This window comes from Zootoca vivipara, chromosome Z1 (genome assembly GCF_965207765.1).
Source record: "Zootoca vivipara chromosome Z1, rZooViv2.hap1.1, whole genome shotgun sequence".
Classification (NCBI taxonomy): Eukaryota; Metazoa; Chordata; class Lepidosauria; order Squamata; family Lacertidae; genus Zootoca; species Zootoca vivipara.
In genome coordinates, this window is record NC_142583.1 from 53113490 (window position 1) to 53141141 (window position 27652).

The 27652-nt window shown below is 44.1% G+C and overlaps 1 protein-coding gene across 1 annotated transcript in view; it reads right to left on the reverse strand.

Moving 5' to 3' along the window:
• Positions 1-3449, reverse strand: part of TET2 (tet methylcytosine dioxygenase 2) — a 72180-nt gene extending 68731 nt beyond the window's left edge. The window contains exon 1 of the mRNA XM_035111806.3: positions 3100-3449. The gene's annotated coding sequence lies outside the window, so the exon portion shown is untranslated. The remainder of the gene's footprint in view (positions 1-3099) is intronic.
• Between the last annotated feature and the right edge of the window lie 24203 nt (positions 3450-27652).

A 27652-nucleotide genomic window follows, 5' to 3' on the forward strand; every position in this document is an offset into this window, starting at 1 on the left:
CCGAGGGAGCCAGCGTTTGTCCACAGACAGCTTTCCAGGTTGTGTGGCCAGCATGACTAAACCGCTTCTGCCAAAATGGAACACCATGATGGAAACCAGAGTGCACAGAAATGCCGTTTACCCTCCCGCCGCAGCGGTACCTATTTATCTACTTGCACTGGTGTGCTTTTGAACTGCTAGGTTGGCAGGAGCTGGGACAGAGCAACGGGAGCTCACCCAATCACAGAGATTCAAACCGCCGACCTTCTGATCAGCAAGCCCAAGAGCCTCAGTGGTTTAGATCACAGCGCCACCTGCAACCTTTACCATATTTATGCACTACATGATGTGGCAAATGAACTTTATGAACTGTCACGCTGATGCTCAGTGCTCCTAAGCAGAGGTACATTTGTGTACACCAATATGCATGCAGCCCAAGACTGTAATTTGGGATAGAGACCAATTTCACTGACTTGCAAAGAGAGGGATGAGCCCACTTCCATAATGTGAATGGAAGCTGTACTGGATCTCCAACCAATCTGTGTGTGGAGTTCCCAGCTGAGAAAGAGAATCTGTGTGCAGAAGCTGCTTTCAAAGGTTGATCCCATCAACAGTACTTGAGGATTTAATTTTTTGTTTAAGCTTTTCAGAATGTTGGATAGTCTTGACAATACACAACGGCTCAGTTCATGATTCTGGAAGAAAGTTTTCCCATTGCAGAGAGAGAGGTCTGGTAGGTGGATAGTGTTTTGTTTAAAGAAAACAGCTATTTTCCACTGTACTTCATACGTGTGTCACTAACTTAAATAAAACAACAGTTATTATCTGGGAACATATCAAGCAGCGCATGAGAACAATGCATACCGCTATTTTTATTATTACTGAAAAATAATAGAACAATGTGAGGAAATATGGACTTCTTAAGCTTATACCAAAAAAAAAAATCAACCCTCTGCTGATGTAACCAGAAAAAGTCAGCAAAGCACATTAACCTTTGAGGGGTAATGTGGGAGTTGTTGCAAACATCCCTTTCACTTCTCAAAGCAGGCTGCACTCAAGCTAATTGAGTGAATTTGTTAACCTCAGAGATAAGAGTGGCAAGGACTCACAAGGAGTTTCAACAGGTTCATGTTGGGGAGGTTTGGTGTTTTTTAGTTTTTGTTTAAGACCAAGCATGCATTGGGTATGGGGTTGTTTCTGCCTTCTGATCACCCCCCCTCCACTAACTGAAGCCTGCTCATTATGCTTGACCATTAACACCCATCTGCTGAATTTGTTTTACAAATAAGCTTTGTTCTATTGGCTTTAGTTCTCAACTGAAAGTGCCATCATGGAATACACATGCAATTCCACAAATGACTGTAAGGCTATTGCTATTCCTCCTCTCCACCCCTCTTCCTGGAGTGTCAGCCTGCCATTAAAATGCAAATACAATGGCCTTATTAGCTAGCAAACAACCACCCACTGACCTTCTTCTACAGAGGGAAGGCATCTTTTCCTTCATTTTAAAAAAATCCATATAACAGCCAGACAAGTCCTATTCTACCATTGCTTACCATCTCATGGTATCAGGTTTTGTATTTGCATACTCACCATCGAGGGGGAAAACATATCTCAAAATGAGATCATCATAGTGAACGTTTCAGTGGAAAGCTGCTAAGATCACATCAGCTCCTTCCATCCCCACCACAATCAGTTTACAAAGGCAAATTTTATATAATGTACACTCAAGAACTATTGCAGAAAGCCTGCTAAGTGGCAAAAAAGGGAAACACTTCCAATTCGATTAAAGCTCCCATTATAGATCTAACATATGACCTATGGGAGTGATTGTAATTAGGTTTAATGCTAAATAATAAATACAAGAAGGCACAACATTTTGCATTTGCCTAGCACATTCCTGGTAGATTATGGTTTAGTAGCCTTGATCTCGTTAAATGGTAATTATTTTAAAAGGGCATAAGGAAGCTTCCCTCGTCGTCCTCCCACCCCACCCCCCGCCCACCACCCACATTGAGTAACTGGCTCTCATCACGGGATCCAGAAATTGCGAAGCCAAGATAGCACAGAGAATTGCAAAGGTAGAGAAAAGAAGCTGGGGAGCAAATGTCCTCTCCAATCTCACTTCCTTCCCCAGGATGGGGGGCTTCACTTTCCTTCTGCGCCCCTGACCTTGCCGTCCTGAAAACTCCACAACCCCCCCCTCTCTTCCCCCCTCCCGCCCTCTCTCTTGGACTGCGCCTGCCTTTGTGTCTGCTTGTCACTCACCGGTAAACCAAATGAGAGCTGATTCATGAAAAGCACAAAGCCGAAAAAACACTTTCACACACAAAAAAATCTCTCTCTCGCACGCACGCCTCTCTAACCCGCTGGCAGAACGTCCCTGCCCTCTACGCTAGGCACCTCTCAAGAAAGAGTTTGCTTTTGCCCAGAGATCACAAACCCTCTTCCATTTTATCATCATTATTTTTAATAAGGGCATGCTCTCAAAGTTTTGGTCAACTAACCCAACCATCGATTTTTATTTTTATTTTAAAGCGACCCCCGCGTAAACTTGCTTTCCCCAAGGCCACTTGGGAGTCTCTTTCCAGAATAAAGCCCGGACGCGATTAAGAACTCAGCACGTGTGTAAGCGAGAACACACGTTTAAAGGGCGGCTGCAATTGGGGGGGGGGTGTAGCGTGGAAGCGAAGAGGAGGAAAAAGAAGTGCAATTTTATAAAACAAAAACAAAACTCAAAGCAGACCGACTTCTCTGTCCAACAAGCACAAAGGTGTGTGGGGGGGAGGACTCACCCGCCCCAAACCCAAGTAGCTAAAACAGCAAAGTTCACAAGGCGAAAGCTACACACATACAGGGGGCAAAGAGGGGGGAAGTAACCCCCAAAATAGCTTCGAATTTTTCTATTTGTCAGCCATGTTGGCGAAGCTGCTGTAATTTTCTTTTCCATTCGGACCCGCGGAGAGTTGTGTGTGTGTGTGTGTGTTTCCCTAAAAGTCACACCAAGGAGCCCCACGGGCTACTAAAGGAGGTCAGAAAGGAGAGCGTTTCGGAGCAGTGGGAAAGGGAAAGAGAGAGAGAGAGATAGGGAAGAAGGAGAGAGAGAAGCGCGCCTCTGACCTCTTTCCAGCAGTCCCCTCCGCCTCGCCGAATCCAGCCGAAGCAATCTGCTCTTCCTGCTAACCAATCCTAAAGGGCAGCCATCTTGCTTCCTTCTGCTCCTTTACGAAAGCAGCCTAGCCTCCGCATCAATATTCATAAGGCCGTTTTGACGTCTGCTCCCTCCTCGCTCGGTGGAGCCCCAGCGTCGCTCCCAGCGGCGGACGTGACTGCCATCCGAACGAGGGCGGGAGAGGGGGAGGCTGCTGCTGCTTCGCCGTCTCCCCAACAGTGCCAGGGCGGGCGGCCGGGCAGGCGAGCGGGCTCGGGCTACTGGCAGGCAGAAACGCGAGCCTCTCCCCCATTGGGGGCTTTCCCACACAAAGGCGTGGGAGACCTTTCTATTGGGGTATATTGGGTTGTTCTAACAGGCGAGCCGGATAGGAAAGGGTGGTGGTGTTGTAACGTGCGTGGGGGTGTTTGGTGGGTTTATAAAATTATTTTTAATCACTTTTCGGCGCTAAAACCAGAAGGGCAGGAAATGCCAGAAAGCAGTCGCGCGCGCGCGCGCGCGTGTGTGTGTGTGTTTTCCAGCCTCCCCCCCCCGCCCTTTTCCTTGCTGCTGCACTGCAGCCCCGATAATGTGACACAGTTGCAGACAAAGGACTCAAAACAAGGAGCTGTCATTCTTAACAGATGTTGTTTCCTGGTTAGGGAGGGAGGGAGGGAGGGCGCGTGCTCGCTCTCGCTCGCGCGCACATCCCACTCCCGGTCCCTTTAAGCAGAAAGACGCTTCTTCTCCCACAATGGCTTGCTTGCTTGGCAAGGCGAACTTCGTCTCGGGCGCAGGCCCCGCCCCGCGATTTGCATATTCAGCGCTCGCTCGGGCGCCATTGGCTGGAAGCGCGGGCTCGGCGGTGCTTTTTAAAGGGCTGCTGCGCCCAAGTTCTCCAAAGTCCGCGGGGTTTCTCTCGCCGCCGCCGCCTTCAGGCCCACCTCCTGTTTACGCTGGGCATGTGAGCAGCACGTGGATGGCACCGATCAAGGTCGGAACTCTTTGGTGGTTTGTGTTTTTGCTGCAGACAGAAGAATCCGTTGGCTCAGAGAGAGTCATGAGGGATCAGCCCAGTCCTGTGGGATCAATGGGTCCGGGCATGTTTAACTGGACTGCATGTTGCAGCATATTCATTGAAAAACCACCCTGCGTTTTATTTTTAAGAAGTTGTAAAACGAGAACAGACTGCCTTTTGTTGCACTTTAAAAGAAAAAAAAGGAGGAAAGAGAGAAAAATTAATCCAAACCATTGGATCATTTTTGGAATGTCGTCAATTTGAGGGTCACAAATAAAAAGGATGGATGTAGAGCAATATCTTCCTAAACTATACTCGGAGTAAATCTATTGCAATCCATTGGTTTAAATTCCACCGAATGGAAATACAGGATAACAAGGCAGACGTTGTACAATTGAAACATGTATTGCAGAGAAATACGCACAAGCATTAGATACAAAAGAGTAACACTGAAGCAGCCCGTGGAGATAGTTTGTTGCTTTGAAAACTTGTTTTGCACATTTGTACTGATACAGTTTGTATTGATGAATTGTTTTGGTTTAAAGCATATGTATTTTGCAGGCAATAATAATAATATTTTTAATTATTTATACCCCACCCACCTAACTGGGTTTCCCCAGCCACTCCTGGCAGTTTATAGAAAATATATAAAAATCAGCAGGTGGACAGTCATTCTTAACCATATTTCATAAGCATACTGAATAGTATTATATACCCATATAATAATATGATTTATGATATGTAACAGGATGGTATATAATGATGTAGTTATTATTATAAACTAAGAAGAATACACAAGGGTAGATGTTACAAAAGACACTGGGCTTCACCACTTTGCTATTGATTGCATAAACTAAAGTGACTCTAAAGGTGCATTCCTAAATCCACTTACCTGGGAATAAGCAACCATTGAACACAATGATACTTCCTTTTGAACAGATGTGTATAGATAGGACTGCACTCTTCAGGGAGCAATCCCATGCACCAGAATCTGGTCTAAAGTTGCAACAGATCTAGGACCCATTCAGCAGTGGGGCAGATGCTGCTGCTGTTCTGCATAAGCCTGGCAAAGGGTAAACAAGCTTTTAAAATAGTGTGTCATACTGAGTCTCGACGTGACTGCGGATAATGGATTTAGGATCCAACCGAAGTACCCCCATTGTGGTCCTGCCTCTGCCACTCCCCCAGAATGCCCCTTTTGGGAATTTATATTAGCCTCAGCCCTGCCACCTTTGGTTCAGCTGGCTGAGTCAGAATAAGCAAATTACACCTGCATAAAGGTAAAAAAGGTAAAGGACCCCTGGACGGTTACGTCCAGTCAAAGGTGACTATAGGGTGTGGTGCTCATCTCGCTTTCAGGCTGAGGGAGCTGGCGTTTGTCCACAGACAGCTTTCCGGGTCATGGGGCCAGCATGACTAAACCGCTACTGGTGCATGGAGGACTGTGACTAGTGCCAGAGCACACAGAAACACCATTTAGATTCCCACCGCAGCGGTACCTATTTATTTACTTGCACTGGCATGCTTTTGAACTGCTGAGCCGAGGTTGGGGAGTTAATGCTGGCTGATCCCAGCTGAGCTGGAAATCCTAAACTGCTCATCCCAGCAGATCTTGCCATAGGATTGCCCTTTGGATGTGTGAACATAGGGAGCAAGTCTTTCTTTCACAGAACCCTCAGAATTCCCTATTTAAGGAGGCCCATGTGACGTTCATTCAGAGCTGTTGCACATAGAGTCTTGTGCATGGCTAAAAGGCGCAGAACCTCCTCCGTTCCTTTCTTTAGAAACTTTCAGAGACGTTGCATGATCACTTCCTCCTTTGACAATTTATTCCACTGCCTGACTGTTCTTATAGTGTCTTGACAGGATTATCAAGACAATCTAGAACAGGGTGGTCTAATCTGCAGCTTGCAGACTGCTTTTGGCAGACCTTGGCAACATTCATGAAAATTCATCTTAAAGCCTTAAAAAATGAAGTCTGATTACTTGAAATATCACTTAAATATATTAAATGTGTATTTAATTATCAATATTGTGTATATTAAATCATATTAAATATATTGCCAACACTTTAATTTACGCTGTGGAAATTTATTTCAGTGTGGGGCTCATGGGATCTGTGTCAAAGTACTCTTGCGGTCCACTTGGTATGAAAAGTAAGACCACCCTGATCTAGAGCAAAGTGGTTGCAAAAAAAAAAAAGTGCCGTTTGAACCTGTTTTATCCAAATCTGCAAACTGCTATTGTATCCTCCATCCTTTAATCACTATTTTCTCTAAATCACATATACTCAGTTCTTTCAGCTTTTAAAAACTAGGCCATGTGTGCCAACAGGCTATGATGCTATGCATGTTTGCTTGAAAGTAAACCCCACCGAGATCAATGGGCCTTACTCCAAAGCAAATGTGGATAGGATAGTACCCACACAGTTGTAGTAAGTGCTGGTTATGACCCCGAAAGCCCTATATGGCTTGACCCCAGGCTACCTGAAAGATTATATCTCCCTATACAAACCTGCCTGGCTCCTAAGATCCTTCAGTGAGCAACTTCTCTTGGTCCCATCAACATCTGAGCCATAACTGGTGGTGACATGAGAGATAGGCATTCTCTCTTACCACAACATACACATAGCTGCCAAGTTATCCCTTTTTTACAGGGATTTTCCCTTATGCTGAATAGGCTTCCTCGCGAGAAAAGCGAAAACTTGGCAGCTATGAACATACAGGAGGAAGCCTGATCAAAGATTATGGATTGGATCCATAATAGTTGCTACAGTCCTAACCCCAGTTATTGGGAAGTCAGCCCCATTGAATTCAGAAGAAATTACGTCTGAGTTGACATGGTTAGGATTGCACCATTAGTCATACATATATATCACTAGGCCATTGAAATGAATGAGATTTAATCATGACCAACTTAAGCACCATGGGTTTAAATGGGTCTGCTATCAGCATGACTAAGTCCTCACCCGGACTATAAACTTAAAACAGTATGGTACCACTTTAAACAATCACAGCTTCCCCTAAAGAATCCTGGGAACTATAGCTTGTTGTGGGTGGTGTGAGCTGATAGGAGACCCCCTATTTCCCTACGGTGCTACAATTCCCAGAGTTTCCTGGGAAGTGGGCCTGATGGTTAAACCACCCTTATCATCTTACCACATATATGCTTTGTCTGCAAAACTGGCATTGTTACAGGTGCCACATAATACTCTTTTCCTGGGATAAACCAATCTTTTAGTGTGGCAGCACCCACATTTTGGAACTCCTTGCCTATTGGCATCAGGCTGGTGCCTTCCTCGTTCTTTTTTCAATATCTACTCAAAGCATTTTTGTTAGGCAAGCCTATCCATACATGTAAAATGTTGACAAGTGTCTTAATTTGGTTTTCAGCTTCTTGTTGGTTTTAACTTTTTTTTAAGATGGTTGTTTCTGCTGTTTTTTTTACAGATAATTTTATTGTAAACCACTTTGAGAGGTTTCTTATTTCGTTTTACAACCCAACAGTATATGACTTTTGTGGAATAAAGAAATAAAATAATGTGTTCACACGAGGTGGCTGCACAGTCCCCCTGCCCTGCTTTTGTCCTGGTGCAGAAGCAACACAACTAACACTCTGTTATACTGTTCTTGCAGTGGATGGGCAACAGTGCCATGTTTGAATAGGAAGCAACCTTGGTTTGCCTCCGCAGGGACTGCTGGACACCTTAGTTTACTCAAAACACAGTGCCTGTAGATGCATGGAACTAGGTGTCTAAATTTACGGACATTATGTTTAGTAAAATGATCCATAAGGTCACCTCCCTTTTTTCATTTCATATTTTAAGCCTCTCCCTGCCCTGATCTGTGTCCTTCTATGTTATAACAGGTGGTTCTTGTCTGCCTGGAATCTTCTTTGGCTTTTGCCCAGCTTGGAAACAAGCCTAGACCCCTTCCTTGCCAATGTTCCCCCTCCTGTGCTATGACATATGTTGCTCTCTCTCTCTCTCTCTCTCTCTCTCTCTCTCTCTCTCTCTCTCTCTCTCTCTCTCTCTCTCTCTCTCTCTCTCTTAAAAAAGGAAAGTGCTTCTTAGCCCCAACCAAAAGAAGCAGTTGCTGACCTGAACAGCCTGAAGATCATAAAGAAAACATTTTTTCCTTAGGAATACTTTGCATGCAGCTTACTTGATACCCTTTTCTCTTGTTATATAGCATAGCAAAAGAGACACACAAGCATGCTTTGTTCTCTGAGCTGCCTGTAGTAAATGAGGGCATTCTTGAAATGCTTACTTTCCTAGGTGCGGCATGGCTATTTTTGAGAAGCACTCCAGTATGCCCAACAAGAGATCTTATTTCTTGATAAAACCAAGAACAGCAGTTCGAACAAAGCAGCAGGATATCGTTTCACCACAGAATGTAACCCTTGGCTGCAAAATGTCCGCCTTATGTTTTTCTGAATCAGCTTGGTCTCCAGGGCTGCTAATTGACACCATGGCTTTCAATGAACATATTTAAATTTATTTCCCACCCTATCCAGAAGGGCTTGGGGCAGGTTACAATATTACCGAAGTATTGTCCTTGAAGCAACGTAGTAAGGCTGTTACTAGGCCGAGATTCTTACTCCTTCAACCAGAGCTTCAGTGATGGGCAAGGATTCACCCCCAAGTTCTTCTGTGACTGTGCAGACTGTATGCATCTTCTTGTGGTGTTGGTGTGGGTTTATTGGAGGCTGTAGGCAATTCACAAACTTTCATTACCACAGCCTACCATGCATAGAGGCTGCATGCTGTGGCACAGTGTGAAACGGGTCAAAATCATTTATAAGTTCAAATTTTGATCTTCCTTTTTCAAACCATTTCGAAATGCCGAGGGAGTGGATGAAAATGTCCTTCCTGAAATGTATTTTAAGCACTTGAAATTTATGCTGAAAATGCTAAATCTGTAAAACTTCATGCACCTGCTCTCTGCCTGTCCATGACTGCCAGGGTGGTCTTTGCTGGCAATGAAAAACATTGCTCGACAGTGCAGTCTGGTGCATGTCTACTCATAAACCCATCCTATAGACCTCAATGGAATTTGCTTCAAGATAAGTACATATAGAATTGCAGCTTCAAATAAGAGACCAGACCAGTTTACACACAAAACCTAATTGGCTAGGTGTAAATGGGCAAGAATTTAGAGGAAAACTTGTGGCTACTTTGCTCCTCATTTGGTCCAGCTGCAACTGTGTTACCCAGAGCTAAGCTATGGTTCGTTTAGCATTGCGTCCAAATCTGGGCTCATGGTTTGTTGTGAACTTTAGCCGAGGCTTGTTCTTAGCTTACCACTTGTGGTTTGTTTGAGGACTATAAACCATAAATTTGGACATAACGCTAAGCTAAATAATGGCTTTAGCCCTGGCTAGTGAGTAGCAGGAAGAATAAAGTGCAGAGGTTTTTCCTCTGAGCAACCAACCAACCACAGTCTCACTCGTTTGCACTTAGCCATGGCTTGAGTTATGTTCAACCCTGCCACTGGGTCTTTTAGGTTAAACAAATTGACCATTTCTCACATGATCCCTGTCGACTTCTGAGCCACTTGCCTCATGGAGACCAGCTCTTTGCTACATCTTAAGCTCTCCTTAGAATCCAATAAATAATACTGCCAATTGTTTTGTTTCAATAATTCTTTGTTTGCTGCTACATGGTTTTTAGCTTAATGACTGTAATGATTGCTTTTGTATCTCACATAATATGCATTTTGTGTACGTTAAATCTATGGTATATTGCGAGATAAATAAATAGAAAATACTTATATAGCTATGTCATCAATGTTTCAGCATTAAATATCCATGCCCCTCTCCTCAAATACCACACTTGAAACTGAAATGTAAATTTAAAAGTTAAGTTTGACATCATTTTTTATAATCATATAATCAGGAAGTGTGTGTGTGTGTGTGTGTGTGTGAGAGAGAGAGAGAGAGAGAGAGAGAGAGAGAGAGAGAGAGAGAGAGAGTTTGAAGGAGCAACCTAAAAGTTAGAAACACGTTTGTGTTTTACTTGACAGGCTTGATTTGAATTTCTTATTATGGGTTCCTGTAGACAACAAACTACCTATCCGGTTGCCTGTAGCAGCTACACATGCAGTGAAAATTTCACTACAGCTACACATTTCTAGATTTATTAAAAGAGCAGGTGACAGTAAAATTCTCACCATCAGGTCCATGGATGCTACAAATGAATGTAGTTTTGTCTGCACAGTGGTCAATTTTCCTGTCGGGAATTATCATCCTATAAGTTGCTCAATTTAAAAACATTATGTGAATTAGGAAAGTTACTTCCAGGATCTACTTCTGTCCTGGGAGTGACCTCCAGTTAATTTGCTTATATCTAGTAGCAATGATGTTTTCCTAGTATTACTCACCTAGTATTGCTCATGTCTCAGAGCCCCTTTTGAATCTGACTAGATTCCAGGTTCCTATTGCTATTTCCTGGCAGTAAAAGCTACCTTGTAAACACAGTGCAAGATAAAGCACAAAAGCTCTGAAATAATTCCAAGAGGGTACAGCGTTGTCATTGTCCACTACTACTCCACTTTTTTGCATGGTTGTATTGTTAAGTGTGTGGGAGATTTTGCAGTCAAAACTAAGAATGCATGTCTATGCTAGTTAGTAAATGAAGGGGTTAAGGATCATAGAGAGCTGTAAATTTCTAAATAAGGCACTATTAGGTCACACCCCATCACCTTCAGGGAGGGAGGGAGGAAGTAAGGCTTGTTTCCTTCTCTCTCTCTCTCTCCCATGTAACTAGCCAGACACATGAGCCTGGAATTCCCAAGCCCATGTTTGAAGATACTTTTTGTGTTTTGTACTCAAGAATAGGTTTTTACCTGCATTGTTTGTGCTGTAGCATTAACTGATGAGTGAGTGAGACCTCTGATTATTATAAGTTAGCATTGAAACTTAGGTTTGTGGTCTATACACTGTGAGAGAGGGGTAGAGGTGTGGGAAACACATTGTGATCGCTCAGTCGTGGGATATTTAAAGGTCTAACAACCTATACAGTCATACCTCGGGTTACATCTGCTTCAGGTTGTGTCTTTTCGGGTTGCGCTCCATGCCAAACCCAGAAGTACCGGAATGGGATACTTCCGGGTTTCGGCACGCGCGCATGCGCAAAAGCACTAAATCACACTTTGTACATGCACAGAAGCGCCGAATTGTGACCCGCGCGTGCGCAGACGCGGGTTGAGAATGCTGTGGGTTGTGAATGTGCCTCCCGCATGGATCATGTTCACAACCCGAGCGTCCACTGTATTTAATGTGTTTTGCAAACACTGCATATATTCCAGTTTAAAACTCTGCTGGGGGCACTTTTGGCGAGACAGTGAGCAAAGCCCTGTGCTCTTTGAATTCAGGCAGTCACCCATTATTATTTTTACTTTCCCACATATGTGGGACTTCAGGATTAATTGGCATTCCCCAGTTACTTCCTAACAAATTACACAGGGCAGTAGAACTGATTCCAGTTCAAGTTCCTCTGGCACCACATACAGTGTGTCTTTTGGCCACATGCCCTCTCCTCCTCCCTAAACAGGAGAGTGACAAGGCAGACTATCAAGAACACCAGGAACTGATATTGGATTCCTGGAGGCTATTGCAGCTTTAATGTGATGGCTAGCTTGATCCAGAAAAAGACTCCAGTGTGGCGATGCTGCCACTTCTTGTGTCTCCAGCCCATTTCTTTGGCTACTGCTGACATTGCTGACCCTCTAATATTTATTCTTTGCATTTATTAGTTGCCTGTTAACCTCTAGACAATACACAACACAAATCAAAGTATACAATAAAATATCAAATAAAATAGCAATCATAAACATGCACATAAAAAACAGAAAGGACCATAATAGTGCTACAGAAGTTCAAATAAATGCTCAAATCCTGCAAAAAGGAGACTAAAATAATAATCTATGCCTCTTTTAATTTATATTAAAAATCTTAAAATGTTAACAGGACTGGATGAACAGAAAGGTCTTCTTGGAGCTTGAAATGTTACTTGTAGGCACCAGGTAGACCTCTGAAAATGTTCTCTCTCTCTCTCTCTCTCTCTCTCTCTCTCTCTCTCTCTCTCTCTCTCTCTCTCTCTCTCTCTCATATTGCCACACTCCATTCTTTAGACTTGTAGAGGGGTCTCCGTTTATTATCTTAGGACACAGTTAAGTCCTCATGGGGAAAGGCATCTCTTTAGGCCAGCGGTGGGGAACCACCAGCCTGCTGATCTGATTTGGCTTGTGAGGCTGGCTTCCACAAATCCTGCCCACCTGTCTCACACCTGGCATTATAAGTGATGTCAGGTGTGTGTGTGTGGGGGGGGGGGGGTAAGTAAAAGCTGCAAAGGAGCAATTGGGAGCATAAAACGCACTCTGGATTGTTCTTTGGCAGACGGGGCTCGTTGGCAGCAAGCTCTACACCGGGATCAGCTGCGCCATGGAATTCCCAATTGAGAACTCTCTTGTGCAGCTAATGGAACTCGTCCCTTTGACACACTCACCTGCCATTGTAATAGTCACCCGCCTGTCAAAGTCAGCACACAGGGGGGTGGGGGAGGCCTGCCAGCTGGATCCAATTCACCACTTCTGTTTTAGGTACTGAGGTCCCAAGCTGTGTAGGGCTTTGCAGGTCAAAACTAGTTGTTTGAGCAGAGACCAGAAATGAACCGGAAGCCAGTGAAGGAGTGAAAAGGCTATTGAAAACAGGAACATAGGAGGCTATTGATTCAGAATATTGGTCTACCTTTCTCAGTATTGTCTGCAATGCTTGACAGTGGCTTTACATGGTTTCGGACAGGGGACCTTTCTAGCCCTCCTGGAGCTGCTGGGAGCTGCATGCAGAGCAGATGCTCAACCACTTAACTAATGTCCTTTCCTCACTGCCACACCAGCTAAAATTTCACTTGACCCCATTTGTACAGGAATATTGAGTAGCCTGTGAAGAAATGACTGATTTTTGAGAGTCAGTCAACAGATAAACAAAGGCATTGAGGAGGAGATTGTGTGAGGAGATTGTATTGAGCTCCTACTGGTGAGGAAGGGTAGCATCAGGACTGGCACAAGGACAGAAAGCAGCTTACAGACAGCTTCCACGGGGTCTTTCTATCCACAGTATACATCTGTTTCAGTTCATCTTACCTCACAGACTCCTGCTAGCAGCCGCCTAATGAGAAGAGCTCACAGACAAATTTTATGTTGGAGCAATTCCATGGACTCAAAGCCACGATTATAGAAAAGATGACCTCATTGCACACAACCTGTTTCCATCTATAAAACTGGGAAATGCCATCAGAAATGCCATTTACGCACAATCACACCTTTCAACTTAATTGAACATGGAATAGCTGCCGTCCCACTGGCTCCAAACTCAAATGTACATTTGCACATTGAAAACCAGTGTGCCAGCTGCACCCAGTCTGGGATTGGTCATGGTGATGCATCCCAGTTGGATCGCTGTAACTTGCTGTGTGGGGCTGCCTTTGGAAAGCATTAGGAAACTTCAGGAAGTTTAAGATGCTGCGGCCAGATTGCTGACAGGAGCTGGCTAAAGGGGGAACAGAAACTTGTTGTTACAATAGTGCCACTGGTTACCCATCCATTTCTGGGCAGAATTCAAAGTGCTGGTTATGACTTCCGATGCCCTATATGGCTTGAGTCCAGGTTATTTGAAAGACCATAACCCCCAAATGAGCTGCCTGGGGCTTTGAGATCTTCTGGGAAAACCTTTCTCTCCGTCCCATCATCTTCATAGGCACCTTTAGTGAACCCATAAGTTTTTCCAGTGCTGTTTTAAATAGGGTAACTTATTGAAAATTTTTTTAAAAAGTATTTGTATTGATTCTCTATTTCTAACTGTATTTGTTTTAAAATTAAAAAAATTCCTTCAGTAGCACCTTAAAGACCAACTAAGTTTTTATTTTGGTATGAGCTTTCATGTGCACGCACACTTCTTCAGATACACTGAAACAGAAGTAACCAGACCCTTATGTATATTCAGAGGGTGTTTGTGTGTGGGGGGGTGATGGGAATGGGTGATGGGCTGATAGGAGTGGTAAACCTGTTGATGACTGTTAACGACTGTTAATGACTGCAATTGGTCTTGCTGGAAAAAGCAAGGGCTGAGGTGCTAAAGAAAGCTTGATCATGTATAATGAGATAAGAATCCTATGTCTCTGTTCATCCCAGGTGGCTCCATGGTTTTAAGCTTGGTAATGAGTTGCAATTCAGCAACTTCTCTTTCCAGTCTGTTTCTGAAAATTTTCTGTAATAAAACAGCTGCTTTGAGATCTTGTATAGAATGTCCTGGGAGATTGAAGTGTTCTTCTACTGGTTTCTCTGTCTTGTGATTCCTGATGTCAGATTTATGTCCATTTATTCTTTGGCGTAGGGTTTGGCCTGTTTGTCCAATATAGAGAGCTGAAGGGCACTGTTGGCATTTGATGGCATACACAATGTTAGAAGATGAGCAAAACCATCTCAGGACTATTTAATTGCTTCAACACTGGTGATCTTTGCTTCTTCCAATACACTGATATTAGTTCGCCTGTCTTCCCAAATGATGTGTAAAAAAATTTGGACACACTGTTAATGGAATCTTTTGAGGAGTTGGAGATGGTGTTTATAAGTGGTCCATGTTTCACAAGCATATAGTAAGGTTGGTAGTACAATAGCTTTCTAAACAAGCATTTTGGTTTCCCTGCGAATGTCCCGGTCCTCAAATACTCAGCACTTCAATTGGGAGAAAGCCGCACTCGCAGAGCTCAGGCGATGCTGGATTTCGGCATCAATGTTGGCCCTTGTGGAAAGATAACTGCCTAGGTAGGGGAAGTGATAAATGTTTTCCAACGTTACACCATTGAGTTGTATTTGTGGCGCTGCAGAGGGGTAATTTGTACTTGTTGGTGCAGCACTTTGGTTTTTTGGATGTTGAGTGATAGGCCAAGCTTTTCGTAAGCTTCTGCAAAGATATTTAGGATGGTTTGGAGGTCATCCTCTGAGTGTTAACACACCACAGTGGTACCTCGACTTACGAATGACTCGACGTATGAATGTTTCGAGTTACGAATGGAGCTCCATCCGCCATGTTGGATGCGGCGCAAATAGGATTTTTTCGACTTACAAATTTTTAATAGGGGTTGCTTCGACTTACGATTTTTTAAAAAATCCCCCCCATAGGCTTCTACTTATGAATTTTCTGACTTACGAAGGTCTGTTCGGAACGGATTAAATTCGTAAGTCGAGGTACCACTGTACGTTGTCATCAGCATACTGAAGCTCTATGACGGAAGTCCCAATGAACTATATAGGACTTCTTTATGAGTAGACATGTGTAAGGATGGCATTATTGGTACTCCAAGTGAAATGCTAAGATGCCATATGGTTTTTCTCTGTCTACTGCAGTCTTCCTTAGTCTTCCTTCTGTACAGGTCCTCTGTGCATAGGCTCGACACTCAGGTTCAAATTATATGTGACATCGATCCCATAAATTGGCCTTGAATTGTTGCTCAGTGGTAGAGCATCTGCTTTACATGTGGGGCATCCCAGGTTCAATCCTCGGCATCTCCAGGTAGGGCAGGAAGAGCAACCCTTGCCTGAAACCCTGGAGAGCCACTGGCAGTCAGTGTAGACAATATTGAGCTAGATGGACCAATGGTCCGACTCTGTATAAGACAGCTCCTTTTGTTCCTAGTGTTCCAGCAGCTCAGAATTGGTGTTTTTCTCAGTGTTGCTTTGATAATCAGCAGTTCTCTCTGGCGTCGTGTGGTGTGCACATGGTGTGCCTATTTCCTCTGTCAGATGTGTTTGTGATGTCTAGCAGAGGGTTATGTCATCTTTAGTTTTTGTGTGTGGTTGCTCTCTTTGATTTATATGCCACTCCCCAGCTCCCACAAGAGAAGGGCCTTGCACACATATCTGATGCTCCGTAAGGCTTTCAAACTCAGTAAAACCAAAAAAAGGAACTGACAACTGACAGGGGAAATCCTAGATGGGAGGTCTCTGTGACCTAGATTCCCACCCGCCTTTAAACTGTGATGTATTTTTGAGACCCAGATTGTTTTCCTCAGGATTGTTTTCATTTACAAGTGTTCAACTAAGATAGAAACTCTGTGTCTGATGCCAAATTTGTCTCACGTAAAAAAAAAATGGTTGAGCTCGAACACCAGGTTTCATTAGCCAAAAAAATCAGGCTTTTTGTTCTGTGACTATTTTCAGAGGGGCAGCCATATTAGCTTTTTGCAGAAAAAAAGCAAAGGGCAGAGGAAGCTGCCTTATACTGAATTAGACCATTGGTCTATTTAGCTCAGTATTGTTTACTGATTGGCAGTAGCTCTCCTGGGTTTGAGGCAGCAGGACATTCCTAGCCCTTTCTGGAGATACCAGGGATTGAACCTCAGAGCTCAGACCTTTTACATGCAAAGCAGAAGCTCTACTAGTAAAAAATAGCCCTTCCATTAGCTTCCTGGATGAAGAGTCTTGTGGAACCTTAAAGTGAACATACTGTCCCGTTCTGCAATGGATTCAAATAAACAGGGCACAGTGTATAATTGGAATTAGTGGATAGATGTGTTGCATACAGTGGTATCTCAGTTTAAGTACACAATTGGTTCCAGAAGTCTGTACTTAACCTGAAGCGTACTTAACCTGAAGCGAACTTTCCCATTGAAAGTAATGGGAAGTGGATTAATCCGTTCCAGTTGGGTCCGTGGAGTATTCAACCTGAAGCGTACTTAACCCGAGGTATGAGTGAAAATTGGTTCTGGAAGTCCGTACTTAACCTGAAGTGTACTTAACCTGAAGCAAACTTTCCCATTGAAAGTAATGGAAAGTGGATTAATCCGTTCCAGACGGGTCCGCGGAGTACTTAAACTGAAAGTACTCAAACCGAAGCGTACTTAAACCAAGGTATGACTGTATTTGCAGAATTCTATTGACTGTTCTATTGACGCGGGTGGCGCTGTGGGTTAAACCACAGACCCTAGGGCTTGCCAATCAGAAGGTTGGCGGTTTGAATCCCTGTGATGGGGTGAGCTCCTGTTGCTCGGTCCCAGCGCCTGCCAACCTAGCAGTTTGAAAGCTCATCAAAATGCAAGTAGATAAATAGGTACCGCTACAGCGGGAAGGTAAACGGCATTTCTGTGTGCTGCTCTGGTTTGCCAGAAGCGGCTTTGTCATGCTGGCCACATGACCTGGAAGCTATACGCCGGCTCCCTTGGCCAATAACGTGAGATGAGCGCCGCAACCCCAGAGTCGGTCACGAGTGGACCTAATGGTCAGGGGTCCCTTTACCTTTACCTTATTGACTGTTAATCTAACAGAAAACTAATACAGCACAAGGAAGAGAGATGTCCATTATGCAATGGCCCCATCTTTAGGTTTAAGGCTATAATTAGTTTTAAGTTGACTTTCAGACACCTGAAGGAGCATCTCCACCCCCATCGTTCTGCCCGGACACTGAGGTCCAGCGCCGAGGGCCTTCTGGCGGTTCCCTCGCTATGAGAAGCCAAGTTACAGGGAACCAGGCAGAGGGCCTTCTCGGTAGTGGCACCCACCCTGTGTAATGCCCTCCCACCAGAGGTCAAAGAGAACAACAATTACAAGACCTTTAGAAGTCATCTCAAGGCAGCCCTGTTTAGGGAAGCTTTTAATATTTGATGGATTTCTGTATTTTAATTTTTTGTTGGAAGCCGCCCAGAGTGGCTGGGGGAACCCGGCCAGATGGGTGGGGTAATAATAATAATAATAATAATAATAATAATAATAATAAAAATCAGAGTTCCAAACGAGAGTATGAGACCCATTTTAGCATGGGTAGCCAACCTATTTGAGCCCATGGGGAGCAAGGGAAGGACTCTTTGGGTACACTTGTGCCCATTGCATGATGTTGGTGGCCCCTGTAAAATATCACAGCAAGACAAACCTGGATAAAGACCCAGCATTGTGTAGAGGTGACAGTGTCGAAATTAAGACTGGGGAGCTCCAGCTTCAAATCATCCCTCAGCCATGAAGCTCACTGAGTGTCATTGGTCCACACACACAAATTTGCAGCCTTGCTTACCTGACGGGGTTATTTCAGGAATAAAATGAATTTGGAAAAATTATGTGCACCATAATTGAGCTGCTTGCAGGAAAGGCAAGAGACAAATGTAATAAATAAGCAAGAAACTGTGAAGAGCACAACAAAAAGTGGTGTACCATACTCCTACTTGGGGCAGATCTACATCCAGTGATGTAACTAGTTATTTCAGGATAAAGCCTGATCTTCAGACTTCTCCCATCACTGTGATTCCTAGCAATGCACACCTTTCCACTACGGTATGCTCAGATGCCTCCCCTCTGGCCTTCTGGTTGTCCCCTGGATCATCCTCTGCTGTAGCACTTTCTGGCTCCAATGGTACCTCTTTTATCTCCAAGTGATTGGTTGAATTGCTCTGATGGAATATTACATAGCAAGCTGCCTTATTTCAAGTCAGGACATTGGCCACTCTTGATTCATATTGTCTGCATTGACTGACAGCAGCTCTCCAGGGTTTCAGACAGGGGTCTTTACCAGCCCAACCTATAGATGCTGGCGATTGAACTTGGTTTGTTTCTGCATGCAAAGAAAGTGTTCTAGCAGTGAGCCAACTCATCAATCATTAGAACATTTTTTTTGCTATGTAAAAGCTCTTTGTTGTTGTTGTTGTTGTTGTTGTTGTTTTGTCGTTTAGTCATGTCCGACTCTTCATGAACCCATGGACCAGAGCATGCCAGGCACTCCTGTCTTCCACTGCCTCCCGCAGTTTGGTCAAACTCATGTTCGTAGCTTCGAGAACACTGTCCAACCATCTTGTCCTCTGTCGTCCCCTTCTCCTTGTGCCCTCAATCTTTCCCAACATCAGGGTCTTTTCCAAGGATTCTTCTCTTCTCATGAGGTGGCCAAAGTATTGGAGCCTCAGCTTCACGATCTGTCCTTCCAGTGAGCACTCAGGGCTGATTTCCTTCAGAATGGATAGGTTTGATCTTCTTGCAGTCCATGGGACTTAATGCAGCACAAAAGAGATTTTGCTAAAAATGCCTCAGTGCCTCAGGTCAGTAAGCATTATAACCCATCATTTGCTCCATAGGTTACAACTGGCAACCTGCCTCCCCCCCCCCAATAATGAAGAAGTTAAGAAGAAATGTCCTGGGAAGAACAAACAGAAATATCATTAAAACACATGATTTCCACACCCCACAGCAAGCCCATTTTGTCTGGCTAGCATCCTGCCAAAGCTGGAGTGCGTGAGAGGAAAGACGAAAAAAGTAGGACACTCCTTTGTCATGCATTTTAAAGAGGGGTTTTTAAAGCCAGACTTAAGAAAAGAGGGACTGTGATTATTCTATAAAAGAGACCTTTTTAAAAAATCCACACTTTATTGCCGTTTTCATGCCGTTTTCCATTTGCCTCTTTATTGCATAGTTCCCAGGATATAAAGCATTCTTTGCATACCCTTAGGGGAAATTTTGAATCATTCTTAACACTAGCTGTGCTGGCAACAGAGACAGAAGGAAAACCACACAGTGTTGTTCAATTATGTTCTGCATTTCAACCTGTAAGGTAGCAGTGACTCTGTTATAGTCATTTACACATAGATTCAAGAAGTTAGGAACTGCCCAAGGTTAATACAGTAATCAAACCCAATACAGCAGACATGTATTGGGTTCTATGGGACTTATTTCTAGCTGAAGTGACTATAGGATTGTTTGATGCCCAATGCAATGGGACATTTATTCCAGCTTAGGCCAAAGATGTAATTATAGACACAAATTTATCATTCCTTCATTATGCCTCTGAGTACCAGTTGCTGGGAATAACAGGTGGGCAGAGTGCTCTTGTGTTCAGGTCTTGAGAATTTCCCACAGTTGTCTGGTTGGCCACTGTGAGAACAGTATGCTGGATGCGCTGTTGGTCTGATCAGCAGGTGTGATCTTAGTCACCAAAGACCTGCTATTGACTTGACTCAGACATCATGGTAATCCAAACTGTTTCCTCTCTCACCTTCTCCTGCCTCCTCTAACTCTCTATTGCTCCCTGGACCTTTCTTTCCAGAGAGCCAGTGTGGTATAATGGTTAAGAGCAGTAGACTCATAATCTGGGGAACCGGGTTCGCTTCCCCACTCCTCCACATGCAGCTGCTGGGTGACCTTGGGCTAGTCACACTTCTTTGAAGTCTCTCAGCCCCACAGAGTGTTTGTTGTGGGGGAGGAAGGGAAAGGAGAATGTTAGCCACTTTGAGACTCCTTAGGGTAGTGATAAAGCGGGATATCAAATCCAAACTCCTCCTCCTCCTCCTCCTCCTCCTCCTCCTCCTCCTCCTCCTCCTCCTCCTCCCCCCTTCTTCTTCTTCTTCTTCTTCTTCTTCTTCTTCTTCTTCTTCTTCTTCTTCTTCTTCTTCTTCTTCTTCTTCTTCTTTCTCCTCTCTGGCCCACCCCTCCGCATGGATCGTTGTTGTCTTTGGATCTCATCCACACCTCCTCAGTCAGAGCCAACCTTCCATTCATCCTCCTTCTGCAGTGGAGTATTTGATCCTGTGCATTTTACTTAAATTGTTATATTGTCAACAAAAAGGTAGACTGCATGACAGGATTTAGCAGATGTGCATTTAGCTGTCTGAATAGGAATGCAGCCTAATGTGTGATCAGATCAGAACAGGCACCCCCACCCCCACAAACACACACATGAGGACTGAGCATGATCAGTAGTCATGGAACATTGAATGTCAGTTGCGCCCCCGATACCATACCTTTAAAACACTGTGATACCATGTTAAACAGCCATGGCTTCCCCCAAAGGATCATGGGGGCTATAGTTTATTAAGAATATCAAGCATTGTTAGGAGAACCCCCTACTCCAGGGGAGGCAACCTAAGGCCCGGGGGCTGGATGCGGCCCAATCGTCTTCTCAATGAGGCCCACGGGCGGTCCGGGAATCAGCGTGTTTTTACATGAGTAGAATATGTCCTTTTATTTAAAATGCATCTCTGGGTTATTTGTGGGGCATAGGAATTCGTTCATTTCCCCCAAAAAATATAGTCTGGCCCACCACAAGGTCTGACGGGCAGTGGACCGGCCCCCTGCTGAAAAAGGTCGTGGACCCCTGCCCTACTCCCCTCACAGAGCTCCAATTCTCAGAGTTCCTTGTGAAGAGGGATTGATTGTTAACCCACTCTGGGAACTGTACCTCTACTGGGAACTGTACAACTAGGGGTTCTCCTTACAACTCTCAGTGCCCTAAACAAGCTTCAGCTCCCAGACTTCTTTTGAGAAGTTGTGGCTGTTTATAGTGGTCTGTTGTTGTTGTTTAGTCGTTTAGTCGTGTCCGACTCTTCGTGACCCCATGGACCAGAGCACGCCAGGCACTCCTGTCTTCCACTGCCTCCCGTAGTTTGGTCAAACTCATGTTCGTAGCTTCGAGAACACTGTCCAACCATCTTGTCCTCTGTCGTCCCCTTCTCCTAGTGCCCTCAATCTTTCCCAACATCAGGGTCTTTTCCAAGGATTCTTCTCTTCTCATGAGGTGGCCAAAGTATTGGAGCCTCAGCTTCACGATCTGTCCTTCCAGGGAGCACTCAGGTGGTCTGATACTGCTTTAAATATATGGTGTGCATGTGGCATTGAAAGAGAAAAATGGAAAGTGTGAAGGGTGGCATTTACAGCTAATTTCAAGGAGGCTGGCTGGCTGGCAGGAACCCAGAGCAGGTTCACTCTTGTGTGAAGGTGAGATTGCACAGCAATGTCCCCCGCACTGTCTATTCCTGTCTCACTTGTTGGTTCTGTACTCTGGCAAGCTCTGCAAGTCTGAATCAAAGTACAGTGATACCTCGGTTTAAGTACGCTTCGGTTTGAGTACTTTCAGTTTAAGTACTCCATGGACCCGTCTGGAACGGATTAATCCACTTTCCATTACTTTCAATGGGAAAGTTCGCTTCAGGTTAAGTACAGACTTCCGGAACCAATTACACTCATACTTTGGGTTAAATACGCTTCAGGTTGAGTACTCCGCGGACCTGCCTGGAATGGATTAATCCACTTTCCATTACTTTCAATGGGAAAGTTCGCTTCAGGTTAAGTACACTTCAGGTTAAGTATAGACTTCCGGAACAAATTGTGTACTTAAACCGAGGTACCACTGTAAGTGGCAAGTGTCTTCTGTATCAAATGTCAGTGCTGGGACTGTGAAACACTCATATGCCTCTTAAAAAATAACAACATACTGTTTGTAATCCTTGTTGAGTCTTAAAACAGTAACCAAACATCATACAACACTGATCAAAAGATGCCGTTACTCAGGCTCTAGTAAGCATTAGAAGACATCTGTTGATTCCAAAATTGTTTAAGGCTGCAGCTCTAACTCCATTTACCTGGGAGTAAGCCCCATTGCATTTAATAGGTTTTACTTCTGTGTAGGCGAGGCTAAGATAGCACTGTTACAGCAAAATACCATAGCTTTAAGGCATAACTTCTTTTAGTACTGTACTCCCATATCTAAAAGCACACTTATAATGCAATTCTACACATGTCTATTCAGAAGTAAGTCTCACTGGGTTCAATGGGGTTATTCCCAGGTAAGTGGTTTGTCTTACTCATCTCTCATACCAAAGTCCCAAGATAAGTAAGCTGTCAGCTGTGACAGATGTTTTATTTTCTGCAAGATTTCGGTGCTATGTTTCTCAGACACTAAGTTATTGATCGGATTGGCTTTTCAGGTTTCAAATGGCACAATTGGCTGGTGTGGGGGTTCCCCCCCCCCCGAAAGGGATGAAAAATCTAAATTTAAAATAAACCTTCCTTTCTGAATGAATCTGAAGCAAGATTTTGTGCTTTTCCCAGTGTTAGCAAACACATAATTACACACAACAAAAAGAATGCACAAGTGAATAGAGTAGGTTGAAATGACTAAAAAATAATGTTGCCTTCACATGATTCCCATTCTTTTGTAATGAAGTCTGCATTTGAGGGGTTTCATGTAAATTTTGCTTCTCAGCATTTAGGTGAGACCACAAGTGTAGCCTGGGCTGATGAATCTGTTGGGTGCAATTAGTGAGTTGGTGGAAATAGAGAACTCTTGGCATACTTATTTTTCCTGTTCAGCCATCCAGTTTTCTGACTTTTTTTTTAAAAAAATGTGTCTTCAGCTGCGTGTACCAAATCTCAGCATACTGTGTGCTGTGGAATAATCTTAACAATGTTATAAGGCCGCAGTAGTCAAACATGGAAAAATAGCATGTGATACAGTCCTTCCTGGGTCATCTCAGAGTGTAGGCAGATAATGCCATGTTTGAATGCTCCTCCATGTTTTTGCCAGGGAAAATTAGCAGAGCAGAGAGGAAATTTATCAGATGCTTTTTTTCTGTCACCCTAGTTTTGCATGTGCAGAAGGTGGCACATTCACACATGCAATTCCCCACCCACAGATAGAAGTAGTGCATTTGAATTAACCTTAACGGAAAAAGACCCAAGTAGTGTGTGTGTGCATGTGTGCTTTGATGGCTGTGCGTCAGGAATGCTTTGATGGTGCTTTCTGCTTGGCAGGGGGTTGGACTGGATGGCCCTTGTGGTATCTTCCAACTCTATGATTCTATGCATGCACAATATAGAAAACATCACACTTCGATGACAACCCTTCCCCTAGTATTCAATAGAAAGAGTTTCTCTCTGGATATCATGCCAGCACAAATAATCGTTAAGTCATTAGCAAAGACTGTGAATGCCAGTTATCCTAATATTAAGCCTTCTGCTGCTCTCCCCGGAATTGTTTGACTTGATTGCATCCCCGTTGCACTGACAATCTGTTTTCTGTTATCAGCAGATAGGCTGACAGCCATTTAAATTCTCATTTAGAAAAATCCAAGAGCACTTGCTTCTTTGCTCCCAGAAGGATGAATCACTGAAACCAATGATTTACACAGAACAGTATAAAACAGGGGGGAAATTGGGGGGGGGGCAGTCGTGAGTCTTGTCAGCTGAGCAGAAGCCCTACTACTGCAAAACTGGGCTATTAGCTGGATGCAGGGAGCTGGAATTCCTACCCTGGAAGTTTGTTTCCACACATGCTGTTTCCACACGCTGAAGTTTGTTTAGAACTTCTCGCCAGTTTTGATAGCAACCACTCTCATGATTCCACGCAGAAAAGAAGCATTCTTTGCAGTTTGGAGTCTTCCTTCCCAATGGGCTTGGTCTTTTCAGGGACCCAGGCATTCTGATTATTCATTCAGGCAGTCTGACATCCACCTGGTGGAGAGGAATGTCCAGATTCCACTCAGACCTTTTTAGCAGGGCTAACCAGAGCCATGACTGTCCCCTTGTCCATTTGAGTCTTTTCCTGTCCTGGAGTTGCTTTTCCACAGAAGCTTCCATACCACCCACCGAAGTCCTGAACATGTCGAGGAGCCAGAAAACTCACAGCTGAAATACAAATGTTCTGCCTGTTTGAGCAGAAGCAAGCCCTTAGAATCATAGAATCATAGGGTTGGAAGAGACCACAAGGGCCATCCAGTCCAACCCCCTGCCAAGTAGGAAACACCATCAAAACATTCTTGACATATGCCTGTCAAGCCTCTGCTTAAAGACCTCCAAAGAAGGAGACTCCACCACACTCCTTGGTAGCAAATTCCACTGCCGAACAGCTCTTACTGTCAGGAAGTTTTTCCTAATGTTTAGGTGGAATCTTCTTTCTTGTAGCTTGAATCCATTGCTCCGTGTCCGCTTCTCTGGAGCAGCAGAAAACAACCTTTCTCCCTCCTCTATATGACATCCTTTTATATATTTGAACATGGCTATCATATCACCCCTTAACCTTCTCTTCTTCCGGCTAAACATACCCAGCTCCCTAAGCCGTTCCTCATAAGGCATCGTTTCCAGGCCTTTGACCATTTTGGTTGCCCTCTTCTAGACACATTCCAGCTTGTCAGGATCCTTCTTGAACTGATGGTTCCAGCTTGTCTGTATCCTTAATGGAGGTATTTAATCAGAGACTGAACAACCATCTGCTAGGAATGCTACCATGGCACCCTATGTTTTAGATCCTGAACTAGTGTTAGGAAAGATTACCTCCAAGGACCATTCCAACTCCATGATTAGGGAAGCAGACCATCAATAACCTGCAGTTCCCCCCTGGGATGTCTACTCCATGTTTTGCAAAATCTTCTATGCAATTTACAGCAATAGCCATGCCCATGCAGAAAAGGCACACCACTCCACCTCCTTCAAGAGCACTCTCACTACATCTTGCAACAGATGGGAAAAGTTCATTTATTGCAATCGCATCAATCACTCCATTATGCATATGCTGCCATGGTGTGATTTTCTAATAGCACAATTGACTACTTCCACTTAACCCATACAGTACAGCAGGGGCGTACCCAGGATCAAAACTAGGGGGGGGGCAAGAGAGGGGAAGAGAGAGGGAAGGAAGGAAGGAGGGAGAGAGAAGGGAGGGAGGGGTGGGTGAGAGAGAGAGGGAGAAGGAAGGAAGGAAAGAAGGAAAGAAGGAAAGAAAGAAGGAAGGAAGGGGTGAGAGAGAGAGAGAGAGAGAAGGGAGGAAGGGAGAGAGAGAGAAAAAGGAAGGAAGAAAGAGGGGGGAAGGAAGGAAGGAAGGAAGGAAGGAAGGAAGGAAGGAGCTCCTGTCCACCCCGCCCCCCAGCTCAGGCTGCTCCTCCCCCCTCCCTGTTGCTGGCTGCAGCCGCGGAGGGGGACGAAACAACCCAATTTCCATAACCCGCAGTGACTTTTCCCCTTCAGTTTTCGGAGGGGAAAAGTGTGGGTTATGGTCCATAAAATACGGTAATTTTTTTTGCTTCTGGGGGGGCAACTGCCCCCCTGCCCCTCACTGGGTACGCCCATGCAATACAGAGGGCCTTCTCGGTAGTGGCGCCTGCCCTGTGGAACGCCCTCCCAACAGATGGAAAGAGGAAAACAACTATCAGACTTTTAGAAGACATCTGAAGGCAGCCCTGTTCAGGGAGGCTTTTAATGTTTAATAGATTATTGTGTTTTATTTTTCTGTCGGAAGCCGCCCAGAGTGGCTGGGGAAACCCAGCCAGATGTGTGGGGTATAAATAATAAATTATTATTAATTATTATTATTAATTATTATTATTATTACAGTATGCTGTACTGCACAGTGCTACTGCAATATAGCAGCAGTGCTTCAGCCTTGGCGCAGACCAACACCTTGATGGGTCTGCATATGTGGGAAAGTATGGGGAAGGAGTGATCTCATATATGGGAAGGGATGTGGAGACGAAAAGCTCAGAATCCAGGCAGTGACACAAAGATGCAGGGAATGAGCTTCCCTGGCTTAGGGCATCATTCTCCACAAAACACAAGAAATAAACTGCAGCCTGTGGAATAGCATGTACAGTATTGTAGTTTCCAGCAGTGGTGGTGGTGGTGGAGAAGGATTTACAAAGAATAATTTACAAACAAATAGCAATTACCTCCTTTATTTAAAAGTATTTATATTTAACCTTTCCTCACCTGAGCTCAAAGTTGCTAATAACAATAAAACAACCATTATAGTATAGGCAGCCCTGTTTAGGGAAGCTTTTAATGTTTAATAGATTATTGCATTTTAATGTTCTGTTCTGTTGGAAGCTGCCCAGAGTGGCTGGGGAAACTCAGCCAGATGGGCGGGGTATAAATTTATTATTATTATTATTATTATTGGTTAAACGGTTACTCACTCATTCACTCACACAAAACAAAGTAATAGGAGACTAAAAAGGAGCTCCTAAAACCAATTTCACCAAAATAGTTTCCAGCAAGTTAAAACAAATAATCAAAAGTGCTTAAAACATTAATGACTCAGTAGCATTCCTAAAAAGGCAGGTTTTAACAATTCAGTGGAGGGCCACTGAAAGTTAGGATGCCAGTAACTATTCCATATATTCTAAAAAAATTTTTTGATGGCAAATAGAACAGAATAAAATAACTTTGACAGTTGATTTCAGTTTTCCCCCAGGCAATCAAGACAGGCCTGCAGTTTAAGAATAAGGTCAGCAGAACAGACAATCCAAATAAAAGATGCTCTGCTCTCCCCAAAACACTTCTCTGTCTGCCCAGGTACATTCTATTCAAACAAAAGAACTACTTGTATGAATTACTGTGTTGTGGGCAGTATCTAGGCCTGAAAAGAATGCCTTATCTCCCTTGGCTGGTTTGTAGTTTTTTAACTGGTTGGGAACCAAGGTGACATTCAATAAAGCAAACAAGGGCACTGGAAACGGGACTGCCATGCATTTCAGGAGAGAGATGGGCCTGTCATACATCAACAACAGATGGCACTCAGGTCAACAACAGGAAAAGATAGGATTCGGTGTGTACAGAATGGGAAGGCCTGAGGTTGCATCGAAACAAGATGCTTGCCAACTCCTACCACTTTTCCTTGCAATTGTCTGTCCCTGATGAAAATTTAACTGCTCAGTGTCAAAGCATATGGTGAGCTGATGAGCTGAGCTGTCAAAAGTAGAAATTAATAGA